The sequence below is a fragment of the Sinocyclocheilus grahami genome, unplaced genomic scaffold (genome assembly GCF_001515645.1).
Source record: "Sinocyclocheilus grahami isolate Dianchi unplaced genomic scaffold, SAMN03320097.WGS_v1.1 scaffold732.1, whole genome shotgun sequence".
Lineage (NCBI taxonomy): Eukaryota > Metazoa > Chordata > Actinopteri > Cypriniformes > Cyprinidae > Sinocyclocheilus > Sinocyclocheilus grahami.
Window position 1 is genome coordinate 218,759 of NW_015505911.1, and position 22,388 is coordinate 241,146.

Sequence of the window (22,388 nt, forward strand, 5' to 3'; positions counted from 1 at the left end):
ACCATTTACAGCCCTGTTATCATTATGCATTCATAATTTTGTGCCTCAGAAGCTATTATGTAAAAACACAGCTACAAGCTGCACCTAATATAAAATGAAAGCCAATATTCTGTGAATATTTACATGGAGCTGTAGGTTCTGCAGCCTCAGCAGTTTAGGTGTAGCTGTAGCCTGTCACAGAGGCAATTGTTAATGGGGTGCAGAAGCATAAAATCTTAAAATATTTCACAGCGCTATAGATAGACGTCACGTCGCCTCAGGCGGGATCCATTGAGACGGTGTGTGGCGTCTTCGTGTCAAGCACAGCCGAAGCATTGGAGAGATCTTGACAACTGAGTGACATCTGTATTCAAATTCCTCCATGGCCTGTAGCTGGTGTGAAATATTCATCGGCTGCTTAGGGTGTGTAATCGGCTGGATATACTCTTGAGCGGGCGGGTGGCATGAATCTGTTGACTTCTTGTGAGGCAAAAGTTGAAGAAATATATAGAATAATGAAAGAGCTGAAGTAAAAATAAATTTTCTCATGATTTTCTCATATCGTACTTAAAATACCATAGTTGCTTGACTTCTTGCCTGCTTGGCTTCTTAACTAGCTTAAGGCTTTCCTGGTAAAACAGGTTTTTTGCTGCAAGTTTTGCTGGAGAACAACAGATATGTGCTACCTGGTCTCATGATGAAAACGTACCTCTTGGAACTTTTTGCAAGACGCGAAATACATATCAATAAGTACATTTCACTGCAGTTTCAAACAGAAATGAACACTAGAGGTGGTAAAACAACGAGCACTTATAATTGTTTTCGTGCACAGTTATGATTACAGCTTCAAATGTTTAACTTTCTGGACGTAATAAGCTTAGGCTTAGGATGCCGAATCCTTGGGAATGAATCCCGTCGAAAACATGACTCAGGATGAAAGAGCTGAAAGATGAGAGATCGAAAAACAAGCTAAAACGGCATGCTTGTGAGTGCGTTTTTTACGTCACATTCACTGTTGTTCATACTATCGGGTAGGTTTAGGTGTAATGCAGATGGTACGTTATTTTAAAACGTCACGGAGCATTAGAGATATAGCGCCACTCAATGGATATTTCAAGTCAGAACTGTGGTGACACCTACAAAAACAATGCCACATAAAACGTACCATATGTACATTCATCTTTTCTGCGGGGAAAAAAAGCGAACATTTGAATATGTCACGAAATGCGTATTTCGCATCTTGCGAAAAAGTTCCCAGAGGTACGTTTTCATCAGGAAACCAGGTTGGATATATATGTCTGTCTCACTAAACCAGTATAAACCATCATGGAAATTCATGCTAGTCTAACAAACAAAAAGTTGAAGCTTTTTTTATGTGGTAATTGACATTTTTTTGTGTGTCTCAGCTTGAGTTTCTGTCAGATTCATCATAATGACAGTTTTAATCGCATTTTCACATTCTGTGTAACCTTCTGCTTAAAGGGTTTGTTCACCCAAAAATTTAAATTAGCCCATAAATTACTCACCCTCAAGTCATCCTAGGTGTATATGCCTTTCTTCTTTCAGACGAATCCAGTCGGAGTTATATTAAAAATAGTCTTTGATCTTTCAAGCTGTTTAATGCCACTCAGCGTGTGTTGCATGCATTAGTCCTGTAAGCTGTAAAAGTGCCCATCCATTGAAAAAAGTGTCTCACACGGCTCCGGGGAGTGAACGTAATAATCACTTTACTGTAGCTTGCACCAACAGTTGTACACGGAAGCAGCTCCAGGCTGATGACGTATGAGTTCAGAGTTGCGCATGCGCCTCTCAGAAGTGACGAAAGCGGAAGCGCAGGGGAGAGGGTTTTTATGGATGGGCGCTTTTTATTTAACTTCTTTTGGACTGATGCATGCAACACCCGCTGAGTGGCATTAAACAGCTTGAAAGATCAAAGACAATTTTTTATATAACTCTGACTGGATTCGTCTGAAAGAAGAAAGTCATATACACCTAGGATGACTTGAGGGTGAGTAATTTATGGGCTAATTTTCATTTTTGGGTGAACTAACCCTTTAATAGAATAACAGAAGACCACAGTAGACACTTTAGAGTCCCTACAGTGGTTACTTAACGCCTTTTTTTTTGCTTGCAAATTTCAGTGATACAGATGGAAGGTTATGAAGAACAGTCTCAAGAGGATGACAAGTGACAAGTGTAGGTACAAACAAACACAAAAATAGCATTTGAAGTCAACATGAAGTGGAACTTTCATCCCATTTTACATACATCATTTTACATTTACATTACATACTGTGCAATTATGAATCATGCATTAAAGTAATAGTTTACCTGGAAATGAAAATTCACTTTAGGCCATCCAAGATGCAGATGAATTTGTTTATTCATCAGAACAGATTTGGAGAAATGTAGCATAATTATAATAACATAATTTGCTCACCAATGGATCCTCTGCAGTGAATGGGTGCCGTCAGAATGAGAGTCCTAACAGCTGATAAAAACATCACAATAATCCACACAAATTAACATTTTATGAAGCAAAAATATGCAAGTTTGTAAGAAGCAAACCCATCACCAAGACATTTTTAGCTTCAACCCATTGCTTCTGACTAAAATATCAGTCCATAGTCCATAATATTGTGAAAAAGTAATCTAGTCTGAATCAGGAGAAAAATATGCACAGATCAAGCAACTTTTATAAGTGAAAACAGCCCAAAACGACTCTAGACAAATAAATCGGTGGATTTTTATGTGAGAGGACAACAGTTGATGGACTTTTTCTCTGGAGGAACCATTATTATGGACTGTGCACTCTTAAAAATAAAGGTTCCAAAAGGGGGTTTTCACAGCGATGCCATAGAAGAACCTTTTCCACTGTAAATAACCTTTTGTGGAATGAAAAGGATCCATGGATGGTAAAGGTTCTTTGTGGAACCATTGATGCCAATAAAGAACCTTTATTTTTAAGAGTGTGGACTCAGACCAGAATGACAGTTTAAAAACAAAACGCCTTAATGATGGATTTATTTCATAGCTGACAGAGCTTTAAGCACAATTAATGCATGATATTGTAATTGACTGTATTAATTTTATTACCTGTCTATATTCAGAGCGACGAGACTGAGCATAACAGAATATAATACATACACAAATCGATTCCTTCATGTAGTTAATTACAAAGACAAATCAATTTTTTAATTATGATATAAAAAAGGACTTTAAAACAAAATTAACAAAAAACTTCATTGCTCTTCTGGTCTATATCTCAAACCCTGGCTATACGGGGCCACTGGGAGCTCTATTCAGCTGTTCGGTCCAGCGGTTTATACGATTACTGTCACCGTTATCCCAAGTGTTTTTGCTACTGGCCAGCTGAAGGGTAATTAATGACAGTGACCCTGCAGGGGCAGATGAAGGCCAGAGAAATGATTAAACATGAGGAATTGGTTGAGGGCTGCTGAGGAATCGAACAGGCTTATACGGCCGTCAGCCCACAGGTATCGATATATTTCATTCAGGGGCCACAGACGTGAACTGTTTCCCTGAAATGCAGAGCGAAGTGAGGCGTACATGGCCTTGGCCTCAAAGGGCCACTGCTTCATGTGTGGGAGAAACAGTGCTTAAAGATGCTATTAATGCATGAAATCGCAATTGACTGTATGAAGCTTATTTGACTTGAAGGGTAAAAGCCTAATGTGAATCTGCTATACTATTTGAAGAACACTGTGTACACTATTAACAGTTAAGTTCTACCAAAAATAAAAATTATGTTGTCATTGACTCACAATTCGTTCCACAGATGATTATAAGGAAGGTTTAAATAACAATAACAGTCTTTATTAAAATAAAGCAAACACGGGTCGATTCAAAATGTAAATCACAAACTAAATAGTCAGAAGACAAAACCAGCACTGGACAATGAAGGAACAAACTGAGGGACTTAAATACACAAAGATAATGAACTACATGTAGAGAGCTGTATTTGTTAAATTAATCTCAATAACAACAGAAAGAGGCGGGAAACTATAAGGAAACACGTAACTGAAGAGAAACAAGCAAACTAAAAGTCTGTGAAAATGAAACAAAAAAGCCTAACTGTGATGCCCTGATTTCACTACAAATCCACACAGTTATTTTTTTTTCAGTGTAAATCAAAAGGACAAACCTGCAGCAAATCCACAGTAACTAGGGGTATCAAAAAACCAAAAAAAAAAAAAAATAATAATAATAAAACTAACTAAAAAAAAAATAATATTTTTATTATAAATAAAATATATACACTCATTGACAGTAGTTTGTTTTAAAATAAATTGAAAATGAAACAAACATTGAGATTCAACTAGTTTTTTGTTTACTACTATTTATATAGTATTTCTGTCAGGACCACTATCGTCAAAAAAATAGATACTTAGCATAAAGTTTGGTTTGGCAGTATGGTTCTGTTCTGGGCAAAAACCTCCCTGCCCATCCATGCAGCCTGTCATGAATGAGCAGGGAGAGCAGCAATAATAACCCCCCTAGGGTTAACAGAACAGAACAAGGCAGATATCATTAATGTACTTAATGATATTTAAGTGTAACACTTTATTCACGATAAAGGAGTCTGATTAGCAAGGAATATCAGAAAGCCAAGTACTGACTGTGGCGAAAGGAGGAGCTGGGGATGGAGGAGGCTAATTTGCTCCGGAGCAAGCTGAAAAGCTGCTGAATAATACTGAATAGAGCTTATATAGGAATGCTGCGATAGGTGTCATATTCCTATAGGTAGATGGGATCAGCTGATGCAAGCTTGACTCACGTGACCTGCCAGAACTAACGCACGCCAACGCTTAATTTATAAAACATAGCTTTTACTGAAGGAGACTCACAAAGAGGATTAGAGTACAAACTGGTTGTTTATTAAAAGCAAGTGATGCAGATGGTAATGGCAGGTGAGTAATAAAGGCAATGTAGCAGTTCTTTGTATAGATGGTGAATATAACTATGTATGTTTCTGGTTTCGTAGGAGATCGTGGAAGACAGCACACACACCTCAGATGACGAGTACTGAGAAGATCCACGGAGATGATCACTGGAACAGACGAAGGAATGGAACACAGGAGAACACACTGGAGGAGATATACTATTTTTTAGAGATATAATATTCCAGCAAGTCTGCTTGATCAGTTACCAAAGAAGAATGGTAAAATTATTCAAGAAAATAAAATTCTTATCAAAGTGATAAAATGTTGTGCTGCAAAAATGAGTACACCATCCTGAAAGTCACAAAAAAAAAAAAAAAAAATTCTGGTGTAAAGTATTGATCAACAGTATGTTGAACCAAAACTGTTAAAGGCAAGTAATTTATTTATAATTAAGTGTTATATGGCCCACTGAATAATACTCAGACTTAATGCTGACAACAATGAAACTACTTGAGAGAGAACTGTCAGGAGATTTATTTCTTAGCATAAAAGGTACAAGATGAATACCAAATTATTGTTTAAGTGTGAAAATGTAGCCAAAGTAACACAGAAATTCAAAAACAATGGACTTGTGAAAAGGCCCCTGAAATAATCAGGTCTTCACTTTAAGCTTTCATTTAGTGATGAGTGAGTTTTTGCTAGAAAAAGAGCAGGAGAAACACTGTGAAAGTGTCTCAGAGCCGGCAAAAGCTGTGAAAAGAGTGACACTTTATCTCACAGAGTAAGATGCAGCATGCAGAAGTGACATGCATGGTTGTTTATCCACACCAGAACTACCGACTATAACCAAAGCACAATAAACTCATTTAGCTTTTTCCAAGGCCCATATTTACAAAATATAGACTTCTGGGAATCCATACTCTGGTCTCATGAGACCAGTTCAATCATTTCGGATCTAACAGCATCCAAAATGTTCTGGTGTTGCTAGAGGAGGAGTACAGAGAAGTGCCTGGTTCCCACAGTGGCATTCAGTGGTAGTAAAGCTCTTCTACAGGGATGTATGAGTGCTGAAGGTGTGAAGGAGTTGTACTTTATCAACGCTGGCATGAATTCCCACACCACTGTGTGATGTAATACAAAAACCTGAAACTGAAGATGCTACCCTCTTCTCATTCCCTGCATTGTTGGGCAGGTTTTTTTAACATGACAATGAATATATTCATTCTCCTGAGTTGAAAATCCTTCAGTGGACATGTATTTCACTCAGTCTTAACACTCTTGAGCTACTGTGAGAGATTCTGTAGAGACGAACTGAGCAAAACTCCCCATTAAAGACCAAGGCGTTTACGGAGGTCGTTCTCCAGGAGTTAAACAGCACAGATGTGAAAATTTGTCATTAACTTGTACACTCAGTGCCAAGAAGTGTCAGAGCAGTGTACTTAGATTTATGGAGGACATATTAAGTTCTGGAATATTACACTTGGTTGAATTAAATCTAGGTTGTACTCAATTCTGCAATCCTTCATTTAAACAAAAATTGGTTAAGTTTCTTATTTTACAGATATTAATGGCATGTATTTCTCTGTTTTTATTAAGAATATGTTTAATACATTTCAATTTTGCCTTCTTTCTATGAATTATATTAGTGATCATTAAGAAAATACATCTTCAATATTTAATTAGAGGGGGTGTACTCATTTATGCTGTGCACTGTAGGTAGTTCAACGTATCGCACGGATAGCATAGAGAGTCCAATTCGTATGAACGAGACCGGACACTGGAGTGAAGTGAGGTGTGTGCTTTTGTATTAGTCTTGATGAGAGTGCAAATTCCAAACAGGTGCGTGCAATCAGTACTCAGGTGATGGTGTTCGCTGTGATTGGGTGGTGGCTGAGCCTGGCCGATCTGTGACAATATCTATTAGCTAGTTAAATATATATTTTTTAATTTCCAGTCTTTATTTTAATTTTACATTTTAATATTTATTTTACATTTAATATTACAGGCTTTTGTCACTTGTAACAATATAGCTATTTTTAATAGTTTCAGTTTCAGTTAACAATTACAACACAAAAATATTTTTTTTATAGGGAAAACATTTAAAATTAAAACAAATTAGAAATGTAACTATTACAATAACTTAATAATTTATCATTTTAAAATAATAGTAATAATCAACATTCTAATAAGTCTAATTATTAGCATAGCGTAATGATGAATAACTTTTAAACAATTTTTATAAAAATGTAAATGAAAAATGTAAAAATCTAATAAAAAACTAGTGACAAAAAAAGAAAAAGAAAAAACACATACAAATTGGATACAATTTTCCCACACAATTTTCGAAATTTGCAAAGTAAATTCCAACAGAATAAAAGTATGTTCTTGTTCAATGTACTCTTAATCTTTGTTTATTAACAACTTTAAAAAAAATCATTTTTACAGTGTATAATTATCCAGTGATGAGAAGCTTTACTTATCCATATAGATATAATTCTGCACACCTGGTCACGGCCATTAATCAAGCAGCGCTGCATATTACCTAGTCTGCAATCTGTCTGTTCACACCTAACTTTTCTTTTCTGCTTCATTTCAGACGAGGGGACTGGGGTTCAAATATGAACACAGACACTCATTCATGTGTCGGCTGGTGTGTGTGTGTCTGTGAGTGGGTGTAATGTGTGTTGTTGTGCAGAGACGGACAGGAGGAGCAGATGGCGCACAACTCTCAAGAATTCTTCGGAGCTGTGACTTTACGGCTCATATACTGCTCTAATTATCAGCCTAAGTGAGGGGAAAAGAATGGAATAAAATCCATTAAGCTCAAAACCTCATGTCAGAGAGTGAAAAATAATGCTAACTTCTCACTGAACTTCGTGCTTCTGAGTTTTCATCATCGTCAGGCAAAAATAGGTTGGATTCACGAAGACTTGACTGATTTTCTCTTCTCTGTAATAAAAAATAAACTTCGCCGAAGATCGCATCAGATATAACTTTAATTGTTTTAGATAATATTAGACATCTCTGTGCTGTCATGACTTTACTAGATGAGTGTTTAAATTGGCCTGAATAAATCTGTCAGTACTGCTTTATTTATGTGAGAAAAGCACAATTTTCCAGCTTCAGACATATTAAATGTCATAAATGCTTATGTCCAGTTATTCTTATTTTCAATCAAGGATATTACATAGAGACAAAACAAAGTGAGAGTAGATCAATCAGTCAGGAACACATCAAATCCTTCTTGGCTTCTGTGAAGGGATTGATGGATGGATGGATGGCCAGCAGACAGTGTGATGCATTATACACATTATACTGGGAGTGTGAAACAGTATATTAAGAGCAACCGAAAATTCTGTACGGTTCCTCTAATCTAATGTAATGCTCTACAATGTAGAAATCATATTGTCATTGTGATGGCCATATTTCACCATGGCAACTAGACTCCATTGTGCATTGGCAGCAGCATGCTGTGAAATCTTCATTATCGATTTGCAAGGCATAAAAATATGGCTCATATCTTTATTTGAGTTAATCAACAGTCAGCTTGGCCTGACCATTGTGTGTTTTGCATGATGTTGAGGATTAAAACAGAAAATGTCAATGAAAAAAAAAATCAATAAGAAAAGAAAATCAATAAATATGAATGAATAATCCTAGTATTCATAAATATTAATAATATTGGATATTTGGAATATTAACCTTTTTGAATATTTTAAATATTCAGTATTATTAATGCTTCTTAATACTAGAATCATTTATTTATTTATATTTGATACAAATTCATTCATTCATTCATTCCCTCAATGAGTGTACTTTAAATGAAAGCATTTAATTCTATTCGTTTAGTTATTTGTCTTTTTTATTGACATAGTAATTCATTCATCCACTTCCCAATATTTCAAATAATGCACGCTCACTAACATTTTCTTATACAATTTTAGTATTTTATTTACGCTTTCTTTCTTTCTTTCTTTGTTAATGCAGATTATTTTAAGTAAAACATTTAATTACATTATTTTAGTTATTATGTTTGGGTTTTATTGACACATTCATTCATTCATTCATTCCCTAATATTTCAATTAATGCATGCTCATTAACATTTTATTATATAATTTTAGTATTTTATTTGGTGCTTTTCTTTCATTATATTATTTTAGTTATTATATTTTGGTTTTCATCCATTCACTCATTCATTCATCAATTAATTTTCAATGAATGCACTTCTAGTAGTATTTATTAATTGAAATGAACTTTTATTCACATTTTATTTTTTAGTTATTATGCTTGTTTTTTATTCATAAATATATTTTTATATGGACATATTTTTTATTTATTACTATTGTCTGCAGAACATCTTAGAGATTCTTTTTGTGGTCTCTTTTGGCATCTTTTAACTTAATATACAAAAAGCAACCACCTAAACTACTCTGATCATGCTGGCAACAGTACAGCAACACTAAAAACCCACCGACCAATGCAATAATAGACACCTTGACAACCATATAGTGTGCTAGCAACCCAGAGCAACAGCATACCAACATACCAACCAATGCAATCGAAGCATCCAGAACACCTTAGCAACTGCAATAGCAACATCCTGGCAACCACTCAAACCAGCCCTGCATGACGGCGGTTTAACACAGGTAAGCATTGCTCATATTTACTTCAGAATCCAGTAGAATACATTCAGGGAGGACATTCATCTTCCTGGGAACTTTATTTCCGTCCTTTACTTTTATTGTAGCACTTGCCGTAGGAATTTAATTCCACCTACAATATTACAGCATAGTAAATGGTGTCACTTTGCTGGAGTTTCTCAAACGTAATGTCATTCTAAACACTTTCTGAAAGCACTTTAGTGAGAACAGATCGGAGCACTTTATCACCTCGGGGATCAAACGCAGCCGCCTCAGTTTACACTTTCACTCAGTTAACAACGTCCTAAATATTATGTTCTCTAGCAGCTTCTTAACAGCAGGATCCCAGACTTATTTCTCTTCCACTTTCTCAAATACACTCAGTTTTGCTATTTTGGAGGTCAATAAAGATATCATAATCTTGGGAAACGATTTTTTATATGTGCATTTGTCTACATAAAATGGACTGGACTGGAGTCATCAGCAGAAGTAGAAATCCAGGGAACAATGTCAGACCGCTGTTTCGTCTGTTTCACCGCTAAGAAAAATATATGGGACGGAAGATCTCTGGGAGGTAAATTCCTCTCTTTAATGTTCGGCTATAAAGGTCACTTTTGCTGGTGTGATAAATAAAAGAACACCTGGCATGGAGTGGATCGTGTGGCTTTTTGCCAGACGAAAAACAGAAACACAATTCCCAGAGTAGTGCTCTGTGGAGAATTCAGGTGGCTGATGAAGTGACTACATCATTAGCCTCAGTCAGACGGTGTTTGTGGTCCTATTTTGATTCAGGCTTCAGCTATCGTACCACCCGAAATATGATATATATATATGAAATATGAGCTGATATAGCAGCGTCATGATCGTTTCGCAAACAATGGGCCCGTCAAATGCAAGGCGGACTCATAAAGAGGTTTTCTTACTGAAATGAAACATCCTTTCATGGAGAACTGGCATACTTCTTCCTTCATACATCAATCTGAACTCACTCACTCACTCACCCACACACACTCACCAACATTACAATAAAATAAGTCATTAAGTCAATTAGTCATTCCCAGTCGGGGTGACTTTGGGTTATGCGTTTGAACGCTTGATTCTGATTGGTTGAGAGACGTTTCATGGTTCCAGTCTTGTTACTTCCAAGACCGGGGGGGTTTTAGAGGGTTCTGGGGATCCACAAAAAAAAAAAAAAATTAAGGACAGACCAAAATAATTGTATTTTATTGTAACAAGTGCTGTACAAATAAATGTTTATATCAAATATTATTTAAAATACATCACTAATAATGCATAAAGAGTTGAAAAACTGTGTTAAGATAAACAAAAATAAGCAAATAAACAAACAAAAAACGTAATGTGGTAACTGTTTTATAAGCAAAATAATCACAATTAATAATTGTATTAATTACAATATTATTATAATATTAATTTATTTTAAGTAATAATATTCTAATACATTAAATTAAGCAAAATACTATTTTATTAATTGAAAATTACATTATGATAAACAGTTGAATTACCACTACTACATTTATTTTAAATGAATAATGTTATGATAAATTGTATTAATCAAAATAATATTTATTAAACAATGTTATAACAAACCGTTTGACTTTAACAACAACAACAATAATAATGCTTTTAATTTAATTAATAATATTATAATAAATATGAATTAAAATAATAATACATTAATCAAATTATTGTATTATTATAACAGACAGATGAATAATAATACACTATTTCAAAATAATGATATTATAATAAATTATATTATGACAAACTGTGTAATGATAATAATAATAATAATACTAATAATGATAATAATGCATTTATTTTAACTAGTAACATTATAATAAATATTAATCCAAATAATAATACATTTATCAAATTATTTTATTATTATAATAGACAGATTAATAACAATAATACATTATTTTAAAATAAAGGTATTATAATAAATGGTATTATGACAAACGGTGTAATAATAATAATAATCATAATAATCATAATAATCATTGTATGCTACTACTATTACTAGTCATCATCACTATAATAAGTTATTTAAATTACTTTACATTATCCTGCTAATTAAATAGCTACTTACAAAATAAACAAATACATGGGCAGGAAATATTGATTGGAGCTGAGAAGAAAGAGAGCGCAGTTATGGAGGAAATTGGTTGCCGGGGACAACAGCCAATTCAGCGCTCATTATGCAGAAATATTTGACTACAGAATGGCACAAATGATCGGAATCAAGTATTCAAAATATAAATAAAATATAACATAGGCAGCTTGTATGGGGGCATTTTGCATTGATTATATCCTTTGGCCTTTCTAATGTTTATTAATACTTATCTATATTAATACTTGCTGCTTCTTAATAGCCCTAAATATATAAAACATTTACATGAACTATAAGTCAATGGCTGCAGGTTATGCGATTCATTGAAGGGAAAATCAGCAGATTGCCCCCCTACAGTGAGTAAATGGCTGTGGGTTTAATGAGAGAATTTATAGCACACACACACACACACACACACACACCGGCCTTACAAAACACATCACACCCCCTGAACTCTGAATGTGAGGTTAAGTTCATATGGGTGGAGGAAGACTGTCTGTCTGTACAAAGGAGAAGGTGTAGGTGTGTGTGTGTGTGTGTGTGTGTGCATATGCATTAGCTGATTATGATTGTGTGTGTGTGTGCTATGAGTGTGGGTATACACACTTTTCTGATATCTTGTATGGGCTTTCCGGGGGTGGTTGGCTAGTGTTAGCGTGAGCAGCTGTTATCGGGATAATGAGTGTGTCCCTCCTCTCTGTCATAATTAACACTGTTTAATTAAAGCTAGGCCGCTCCTGTAGCTGGTTAGGGTGCCACTTGTTAAGTGGGAGGGAGAGAACACTCTAGGCTAAGAGACCAAATTAGTTAATAATAACAAATAAGGGAACAGTAAGTTCTTTTAAAACAGTAAGTTTATTTAAATATACATAAATATTTTATGTATTTAAATAAATGTTGATAATATCAATGTTATTATTATTATTGTTTATTATTATTAGTATTCTCATTTATATAATAAAGTGACAACGTAATTATCACACACACACACACACACACACACACACACACACACAGACACACTATATGTTACATAATATGTATAATATATAATAATATAATATGTATAATATAATATAGTGTTGATAATAATGTTGTTGTTTTACTATTATTATTAACTGCTAATATTCATTCATGAATATTCCAAAAGGGGGTTTTCACAGCGATGCCATAGAAGAACGAGTTTTGGTTCCCCAAAGAACCTTTCAGTGAACAGTTATTAAAATATATTTTTTTTAGTGTGAAGAACATTTTAATAATCTAAAGAACCTTTTACAACTGTAAAGAACATTTTGTGGAGTGAAAAAGTTCCATTGATGGTAAAGGTTCTTTGTGGAACCATTGATGCCAATAAAGAACCTTTATTTATTCTCATTTATATAATAAAGTATTTGTGACATAATATGCTGTAAATTTAACAATAAAATATATCATATAAATATAATATATCATGATAGAAATGTCTGAATACAATATTTAATTTAACCAAACATTCTGAGGTGTTGCACACTAACCGATAAATTTCTCTGCCCACTTCTTGTTAAGCGATATATATATATATATATATATCTTCATCACACCAATTAGACTGAGTGTTCATGCTCCCTATTATTAGCGTTATTAGGATGGCTAAACACCTGTGAAGTCCACTGCAGATCAATACAGGGTGACTGGAAGAGACCCAATATGACTGACTTATCTGCCTTGCAACATGTCCTTTCAGACACCATTCTCATTGGCTGTTATCAGCAGCGCTGTTATAAGGGTGCGGAAGAGAGCGGCAGGGAGTTCGGATGAGGTGAGAGAGAGACACTAGAGTTTGTGCGCTCACTATTATGAATATGCTTTTGTAACATTGATACAGCGAGTGTATCTGGCTCTGGCAGAACAGCTGTATTTAAAGTAGCTGGAATGACTCCAGCTCCCTGGGCCTGGCTGATACAGGGCCAACTTATCTGCTGTGACAACACCTTATTAAAATCAAGTGAGTTTGTCCTTTTCCCTACTTCATCACAGCCTCTATTTCAACCCTGCTGGCACCCGGGAGACGGAGTCATTCCACCAAGTCGAGCATAAATCCAGGAAAGCACCGTGGGCAAGGTCTTCAGCAGAGTCCTATTCTTCAGCACTTACACATGAGGTCAGCAAATTGTCTGTAGCATTACTCTGAGCTTCTCCTGTGGTGCGCCGAGAAACCTGCAGTGGAAGGGGGAAACCGTGAGTAACAGGTGGATCACTTTTCACGACCTGCAAACTAGGCTTTAAAGGGACAGTTCACCCCAAAATTAACATTCTGTCATCGTTTACTCACCCTCATGTTGATCCAAACCTGTTTGACTTTCTTTCATCTGTGGAACTCAAAAGAAGATCGTAAAGTATTCTTTAGGGTCTTCATGAAATATCTGCAATATACCTTTGGTTAAAATTTCTCAATGTTTGTGTAAAACAACACTCTTTTTCACCTTGTCAAAAACAGCTCTGTTCACAGCGAGCCGTTTCGGTGCTTGTCTCTTTAAATGATAATGAGCTACTGCTCACCCCGCCACTCTCTTCCGTTTTTTGTGTATTCAGTGGTGCGTTACCATCAAAAACAAAACTAATCCACTGCTTCCTCGGACTCTTATGTTCACTTTTACATCCAACTACAAAACACTTGCATTGCTTACGAGACATTGTTGTCGCTACAATTACTTCATATTTTCTGTAATAAATAACATTTACAACTCAAACATAAACAAGCATATCATTTAGTTATTTTAATACATTTTGAATTGTTATCTTGTAAATAATAATAAACCAAATCAAACTTACTAAAGCCTCCCCCAGTTTTAACGCATGATGAATCTGTATTATGCCAGAAAATAGGCTATCATACATACTGCTTGCAAGTAAATACAAGATTCTTTAAAGGTTCTTTACATTTAGAATTTATTCACGTCTTTTTGTTTTTGAAATCTGAAAACTGTCATTACCTCATTACTGATTTTCTGGAGCTCATTCATCCAATTACACAGACTGTCTCTCAACAGGTAAATTATTTCATTCTTAGAATGTCTATACATTTTGCCTTTCAAATTGTCAAAGTTTAGATATGTGCATGTATGAATAATATTTGATTAAGCCTTTGTTTGTGGAATAGAACCATGTGATTTCCCACCCCAAAACATCTCCTGTTGTGTTCCACAGAATAAACAAAGTCACAAGGGTTTGAAACAATTTGAGGTTGAGTAAAGGATAACAAAAATTTCATTTTTCGTTGAGCTTCCTCTTTAATATCCTCCTAATGGAATTGAGCAGGAAAACAATTGTGTGAAAACAGCATGAAAACCAGAGGACAAGCTTGAGAGGACACAAAAGCATGTTTTTTTGTTGTTGTTGTTGTTATTTTTCTGATGATTCTGCAGTTTCGTCCTGCGCTGTTTAATTACTTCATTAATTATCCTACAGACACAAAATTGGGAACGTTTAACAAGAAGCCATTAGTTAATCTTTTCCTACAATGTGTAGGTGCAAGGTCAATGGCAAAAGTCGTTTAGAATGAAATACATATTTGGATACAATAGGCTGTGAAAGACAGTGCTCAATGGACTCTCGCCGGGTAATAAGTCATTTCTAACAGCTGTGCGATTCAACAGCTTCACAGTGTTCTTGAGTTTGGCATAAACCAAATACTCATGGGAAATTGTACTGCAGACAGTCTTCCCCATGCAATACAGTTTTTCAAACATACTTAAAAATTTAGGCTTTGGGAATAACCTTATAAAATATTTTAACGGTTGCTGCGTTTAAGGACTGTGTCGGGGGGGAATTTGCTCTTGTACTATTTTATAAGCTACTCAGACTTCAAAAGGCTGTGTGTACTGGTACAATACAGGGACAGTGATGCTGTACTGACCCAGAGTCAGCGCTTGTCAAGGCCCTGAGATATGAACAGAGAAGACAGATTGCCAAGGTGAGACAATTTCAGTCCCTTCAACAATGATTGACATTTTTTTTATTTCTTTACCAGACTTTGATATTTCAAGTAAGAGAAAGAAGTTTTTGTTCATGCAGAACCCCAAAAATGGTTGAAAAAAGGATGTTTGCCCCAAACAATCTGATCTAAAAATAATAGCCCAACCTTAAAATGAAAAAAATCTGTCAACCTTTACTCCCCTCACGTCATTCAAAACTTTCTTTCTTCTGCTGAACACAAAAGAAGATATTTTGAAGATTGTTGGTAGAGTTTCAATTCCCCTTGACTTCCATTAAATGAACAAAAATACATCGGAAGTCAAAGGGAAAAGAAACTGTTGGGTTATCAACAACAAAAACAACTTTTTTCAGAATTGTTGATAACCAAACAGTTTCAGTTCCAATTAATGTCCATTGTATTTTTTGTCTATACAATGGAAGTCAATGGGAACTGAAACTCTACTAACTACCAACATTCTTCAAAATATCTTCTTTTGTGTTCAACAAAAGAAAGAAAGTCATACAGGTTTGGAACGATATGAACTATCCCTTCAAAAGGTATTTCAGCTAAAATGGCACAGCTGATATATCGCTCACACATTATGGTTGTATGTATAATTTAACACATTAATTTAGTGCAATTAATAATGATAATAATAATAAAAAAACATTAAAAATAAAGTGTTTTAAATAAAGTGTTTAGTTATTCCTCCAAACCACCAGAGCAAATACATGTGATTTTTTAACGCATACATGAAATGATAGGTAATGGCAACGATTAACTAAATAATACTTACTAAATTAACGAAACAATACTGCTTACATATTTTAATTTTTTTCATTGGTACAATTTGTTAAGGTGATTTAATTATTGAGATATTTAAATATATTATATCTTTTAAGTTGTACTTGTATTTTTTAGAGAGAGAGTTATCTTTTAGTTTCAAATTTCAAGATTTCAATTGCAGGCTGTTGCTTGTTTATACTTATATAATATCCGCAATGACCTTACTGAGTGTATTTACATTGAACTGAATAATTCTGATTTCAGAGCATGGCTGAATTTAAATCTAAATTTTCAAACCGTCTGCAGGTAACAGAAATCCAACTGTCAGGTAGAATGGCACAAAACTTCCCTGCTGACACATTGGCGGCGTCCTCAGATACCTCATTCCCCCTGGTAATGGAATGGTAGCATAGATAAATGAATATATAAGCATATGGATGAAAGTCGAGGAAGTTAAAGATCATCAATCCCAGGAGGCGAGCTGCATTATTCATGAAAGTACAAAGACAAATACCTACTGCTTTAGGCAGTAAACAAAACAATAAACAAATAAATAAACACAATGCGGATAAGTAAAATCATCCTCATGGCGGTGGTTGGCATCATCTGCTTGTTCTGATAAAGCATCGTTTAGACATGAGACGCTGGTGGAAAATGGCTTTTTTTCATGAAAGAATCTCTGCTGAATGAAGCTCCGTGAACTTCTCCAGACCTCAGACATTTAACAGTGAACAACTTTTCTCTGTTTTGCCAATGTACGTGGAGTTTCATTTGATAACCGAAGCTTAAGATGCTCAAAGTGTCTGAAATAACCACTTTTATAAAGCGCTCCTGACATCCATTGACGTGCCTATGGAGAAAATATGACATCCCATAGGGCTCTGCGGTGCGGCAAGGGTCCCTCACATATCACTTCTCCACAGGGCCCAAACGTCATGTTGGCCGATTTAAAGATCAGAAGCACCCTCTGGTTTCCCTATAGCATACAACAAAGCTGGTGGGCATATATCCTACAGGCTGACATTCCCCACCAGCTCCCAGCAGGATCCACCACCAAAAACATGTGTCGCACCGTAGGGCTTAAACACAGCATCTCCCAAAAGCAACAAATGAAATGATGACAACAACACCTACGACAGGTAATGATTCCCGCTGGCGACAGGCATCCTCCTTAAAGTAGTTCACCTGAAAATGAACATTTATTCACCCTCAGGCCATGCAAGATGTAGATGAATTTGTTTCTTCATCAGAACAGATTTGGAGAAATTTAGCATTGCATCACTTGCTCACCAATGGATCCTCTGCAGTGAATGGGTGCCGTCAGAATGAGAGTCCAAACAACTGAGAAAAACATCACAGTAATCCACAAGTAATCCACACAACTCCAGTCCATCAATTAACATCTTGTGACGAGAAATGCTTCAAGTTTGTAATAAATAAATCCATCAAGGCATTTGAACTTGCTGCTTCCAGCTAAAGCAAGAGTACATAATGCATAATAACAATTTCTCCAGGGAAAAAGTCCATCCCCTGTTGTCCTCTCACATCAAAATCTTTATTTAGAACTGTTTTGCATTGTGTAGTAAATGAAACACGTGAAAGTGAAAGTGAAAGTGACGTGACATGTGGCCAAGTATGGTGACCCTTACTCGGAATTAGTGCTCTGCATTTAACCCATCCAAAGTGCACACACACAGCAGTGAACACTCCATTTGGGCAGCCATTTTTTTTTGCTGCGGCGCCCGGGGAGCAGTTGGGGGTTCAGTGCCTTGCTCAAGGGCACCTCAGTCGTGGTATTGAAGGTGGGAGAGAGCGCTGTACATTCACTCCCCCCACCTACACCACGACTTCCCCGTACTTGATCTGTGCATATTTCTCTTCTGTTTCAGACAAGACAACTTTTCCACTGGCGAAAGCAATATAATGGATAGAGGACTCTTATTTTAGCCAGAATCAATGGTTTTAAGTTAAAAACATATTAAATATAGACTTGTTTCTTATAATCATGACGCCTTTTGCTTCACAAGATGTTAATTGACAGACTGGAGTAATGTGGATTACTTGTGGATTATTGTGATGCTTTAATCAGTTCTCATTCTGACGGCACCCATTCACTGCCAGTGTTGGGGAGTAACTAGTTACATGTAACGGAATTACCTAATTTAATTACAAAATAAATGTAACTGTAATCTGTTACAGTTACTGAGAAAAAAACTGAATTACTGAAAATTACTGAATATTTTTACACACATACAGATTTAATTGATTTCTTTCCCAAATTACATGAACTGATCTAATATATGAGACACCAATGTTTCAGGAGTTTAGAGCACAGAATAGGATGCATGCTTATTTGATAACTGTTTTATTTCCTATTTGGGGTTATTTATATGCTTTATTTTTTAAGATTAACTGTTTTTTTCCAAGGCATTGTTAGAAGCCAGTGTTTCCTGTCATAGCTATTCAAAGCTTTCATTTCAAAAACAGAATCATAGTTATTAAACTATATCTTGTAGTGATTTTAAATCTGTATTTAACCTCAGAACGATCTCAAAGTAATCAGTGTTGAGTACCACTGTAAATGTTCCATTGCACTAATCACAAGCTCACCTGAAACCAATCACACACAGCTGCTACCAATAACACACACTATATAAATCAGTCTCACACCACCATTCAGGGCCGAATATTGTTTGCGTTTATCGCTCTCTAAGTGGTAGCACTTTATGGAGCCAGTTTCCTCTCCTAGTTTAGTCTTGTTATACCAGTGTCTTGATTCCAGTCTGTTTTTCTCATCCTGTCTGTCAGCTGCCTGCCCTGGAATTATTAGCCTGTCTTGGATTGTCCCTTTCGTCTTGCCGTTCGGACTGTGTTTGCACCTTGCCTCGACTATTGCTCATGTTATTGGATTACACTTGTCAAGCCCTCTGGATACTGCTAGCCGCCGATCGACCACGCCTGCTTTGGATTACTCTTGTCTTACCCTCGATACACCTGTGTGCCATTGTCTGACCCTTGCCTGTTTTGACCATGTTTAAGAATAAAGCTTTGCAAATGGATCCGCATGCCTCTCGTCGCATCGGCTCCGTAACAGAACTCATCTACATCTTGGATGGCCTGAGTGTAAATTTAGCTAATTTAAATTTGAGTGAACTGTTCTTTTAACATTTTATATACTATAAAATGTTATTTTTAACAATAATTCTTAGATCTCTCTTTTTTTTTTTTTAAGATGCAAAACTTTGTCAGAATTTGTCCTTTAATCATTTGATGTGATTTGCCATAGGAGAAAGGAAAAAAAAAATGAGAGGAGGATGGAGAAACATTTGTGAATAAGGAGAGGTTTGCAAACTATTAAAATGAACATGTCTGCAGATCGTCCAGACGGTTTGTGTTAATTTCTCCTCTGCCCCACCCTGACTCAATCCAATCAAAGGCTATTGTGAGTCAGCCGAACTCATCTCACCTTGCTGTTTTGTCATAGAGCCCAAGGGATGAAGCGATTCCAATTTAGATTAGTTTTGACCCCGAGTCGCCCATTATTCAGCTTATCTCCATATAATCACATTTCATGCATTGTTAGGAGAACACAGATGTTCACTTTTATCAGCTTTGGTCAAAGTTACGGTCGATCAGTTCCGACCAATACAATGTTTGTTCTGAAAATATTGATGTGTAAAAATTATGTTAGTTGTCTAGTTTTTATTACGGTCTTTAAGCAACAGCTGTGGACGGGACGACCAAAATTATGCTCTGAGTGCATTTAACTCGCTGCTTCCCAGGAGTCGCCACTGTATCCTAACCAATACCAGATGACCGATTAGTTAATATTATGATGCATGGTATGTGTTATTGTAATTGTATCTGTAATAGCACTTTTTAATTATTTAAAAAAATATATAATTTACTTATAAAAAATAATTGTAAAATTAAAAATAATAATAATGAAATAAGTGATAAAATAATAATCAGCATTGCAATTACATAATAATGTAATTAATAATATGTTTAATTACAATATAATTTAAATATTATACAATTAACAATAATGGTTTTATGACAATAATAACAGCTGTTATTATTATAACTATTAAATAAATGACAATTAAATATTAAACATATTACACATATAATAATTGTTCATAATATTTATACTTGAATTGAATTGCTATAAAACAAACAAATGTTTAACAACAATACTAATACTGATGCTAAATATTGTTATTATTAAATAAATCATACAACATAGATAGTTTAAAATGAAATATTAACAACAACACAAATAAAAAAATTATAAAATTATAACACAATAAATAGTATTGCAAATATATAATAATATTATTGTTGTTTATAATATTTATATATGTAATATCATTAAATTATTAAATGCTCAAGCTGTTCAATCAATCAATCAATCAATCAATATTATTAAGTCATACAAAATAGATAGTTTAATATGAAACATTAGTAACAACACAATGTGACAATTAATAAAATAATACAATAACTAGTAATGCAAATATATAATAATATTATTGTTGTTTATAATATTTATAAATGTAATATAATTCAATCAATTATTAAATCCTCAAGTTGTCAAACAAACAATCAAGCAAGCAAGCAAGCAAACAAACAAACAAATAAATACAAATTAAATATACATTTATAAAATAACATTTATTAATATTACAATTATATAACCATTGCAAGTATAATGTTTATACTTGTAATTTAACTGTTATAAAACAAACAATAAATGTTTAACAACAACATCATCATCATCATCATCATCAACAACCACCACCACCACAACAACAACTTATTGTTATTATTAATAGATCATACAAAATAGATGTATAATCTATTTAATAAATAAATAACAACCCAATGAAATAAGAAAATAATAATAATAATAACTATTATTGCAAATATATAATAATGTTATTGTTGTTTAGAAAATTTTAAATGTAATATAATTCAGTTATTATTATCATTATTATTAAATGCTTGAGTGGTTCAACAAACAAACAAACAAACATACTATGATGCTCTGGTCTCTATGGCTGATGTTATTTCTTTAATGTAAGAACTTTTTGCCCATTTTATTGACTGTCAGGCAAAATCGCAAGTCACTTAGAAAGACAATACCACACCATTTCTCCACAATTTACACGTTTGAGGTGTTATTCATGTGTTTAGCACAAAAGATGCCGGACGAGTTAGTGGTTTGAGTGGTAGAAATAGTGATGCTTGCCTTAGTAACCACCAAATGCTTTTCTTGAGGCTGTAACACCAATGAACAACACACCCCATTAACACGCTGTTGAAGCTCTTAAAGGAAGGGACTCTTCTGCGGGTAGCAGGTGCCCTTGTGTGATAGGGCTTCAGGGACACAAACACATATAAACTAGGATTTTAGGAAATATCCTGGCTTGTTAGATTGAATTGTCAGGTCAGTATTTCATTCTCGCTCTTTCAAAACAAATCTGACATATTTGTGTTGTTCCATGCTCTCAGACATGAGGTGCCGTGACAATCTACAGTACATTCAAAAATCATTTTCTCAGAAATGGAAGTCACCTTCACAAGCAGTAGACTGTAATGTGCTTGTTAAAGAATCTCCGACTGCTGTCCTCTGTGTCCCGCTCAAATTAAGAAAACAGCAGAAGAAATGATCTACAGATGTCTACACCGGTAGACACTATGTATAAATACTGAAATAAACTCTCTTTGAAAATATAACATGCATTTTTAATCAAGAAGATCATTTTATTCACAGGAACGGGAAGCTGCGAGAAAATAATTGACTTTCTGTCACTTTTTTCTTATTCTTTTCCTGTTGAAATAAGCGCAAGCAAAAGACAAAAAAAATTGTTTGCCACGCCATATGTTGACACATTATGTCTTTCTTGACAAAACATGTATTTTAGTCAATATTTCATCATGTCACATTCATTACTTTAGTCCATTTCACTCTTACTGAAATGACATA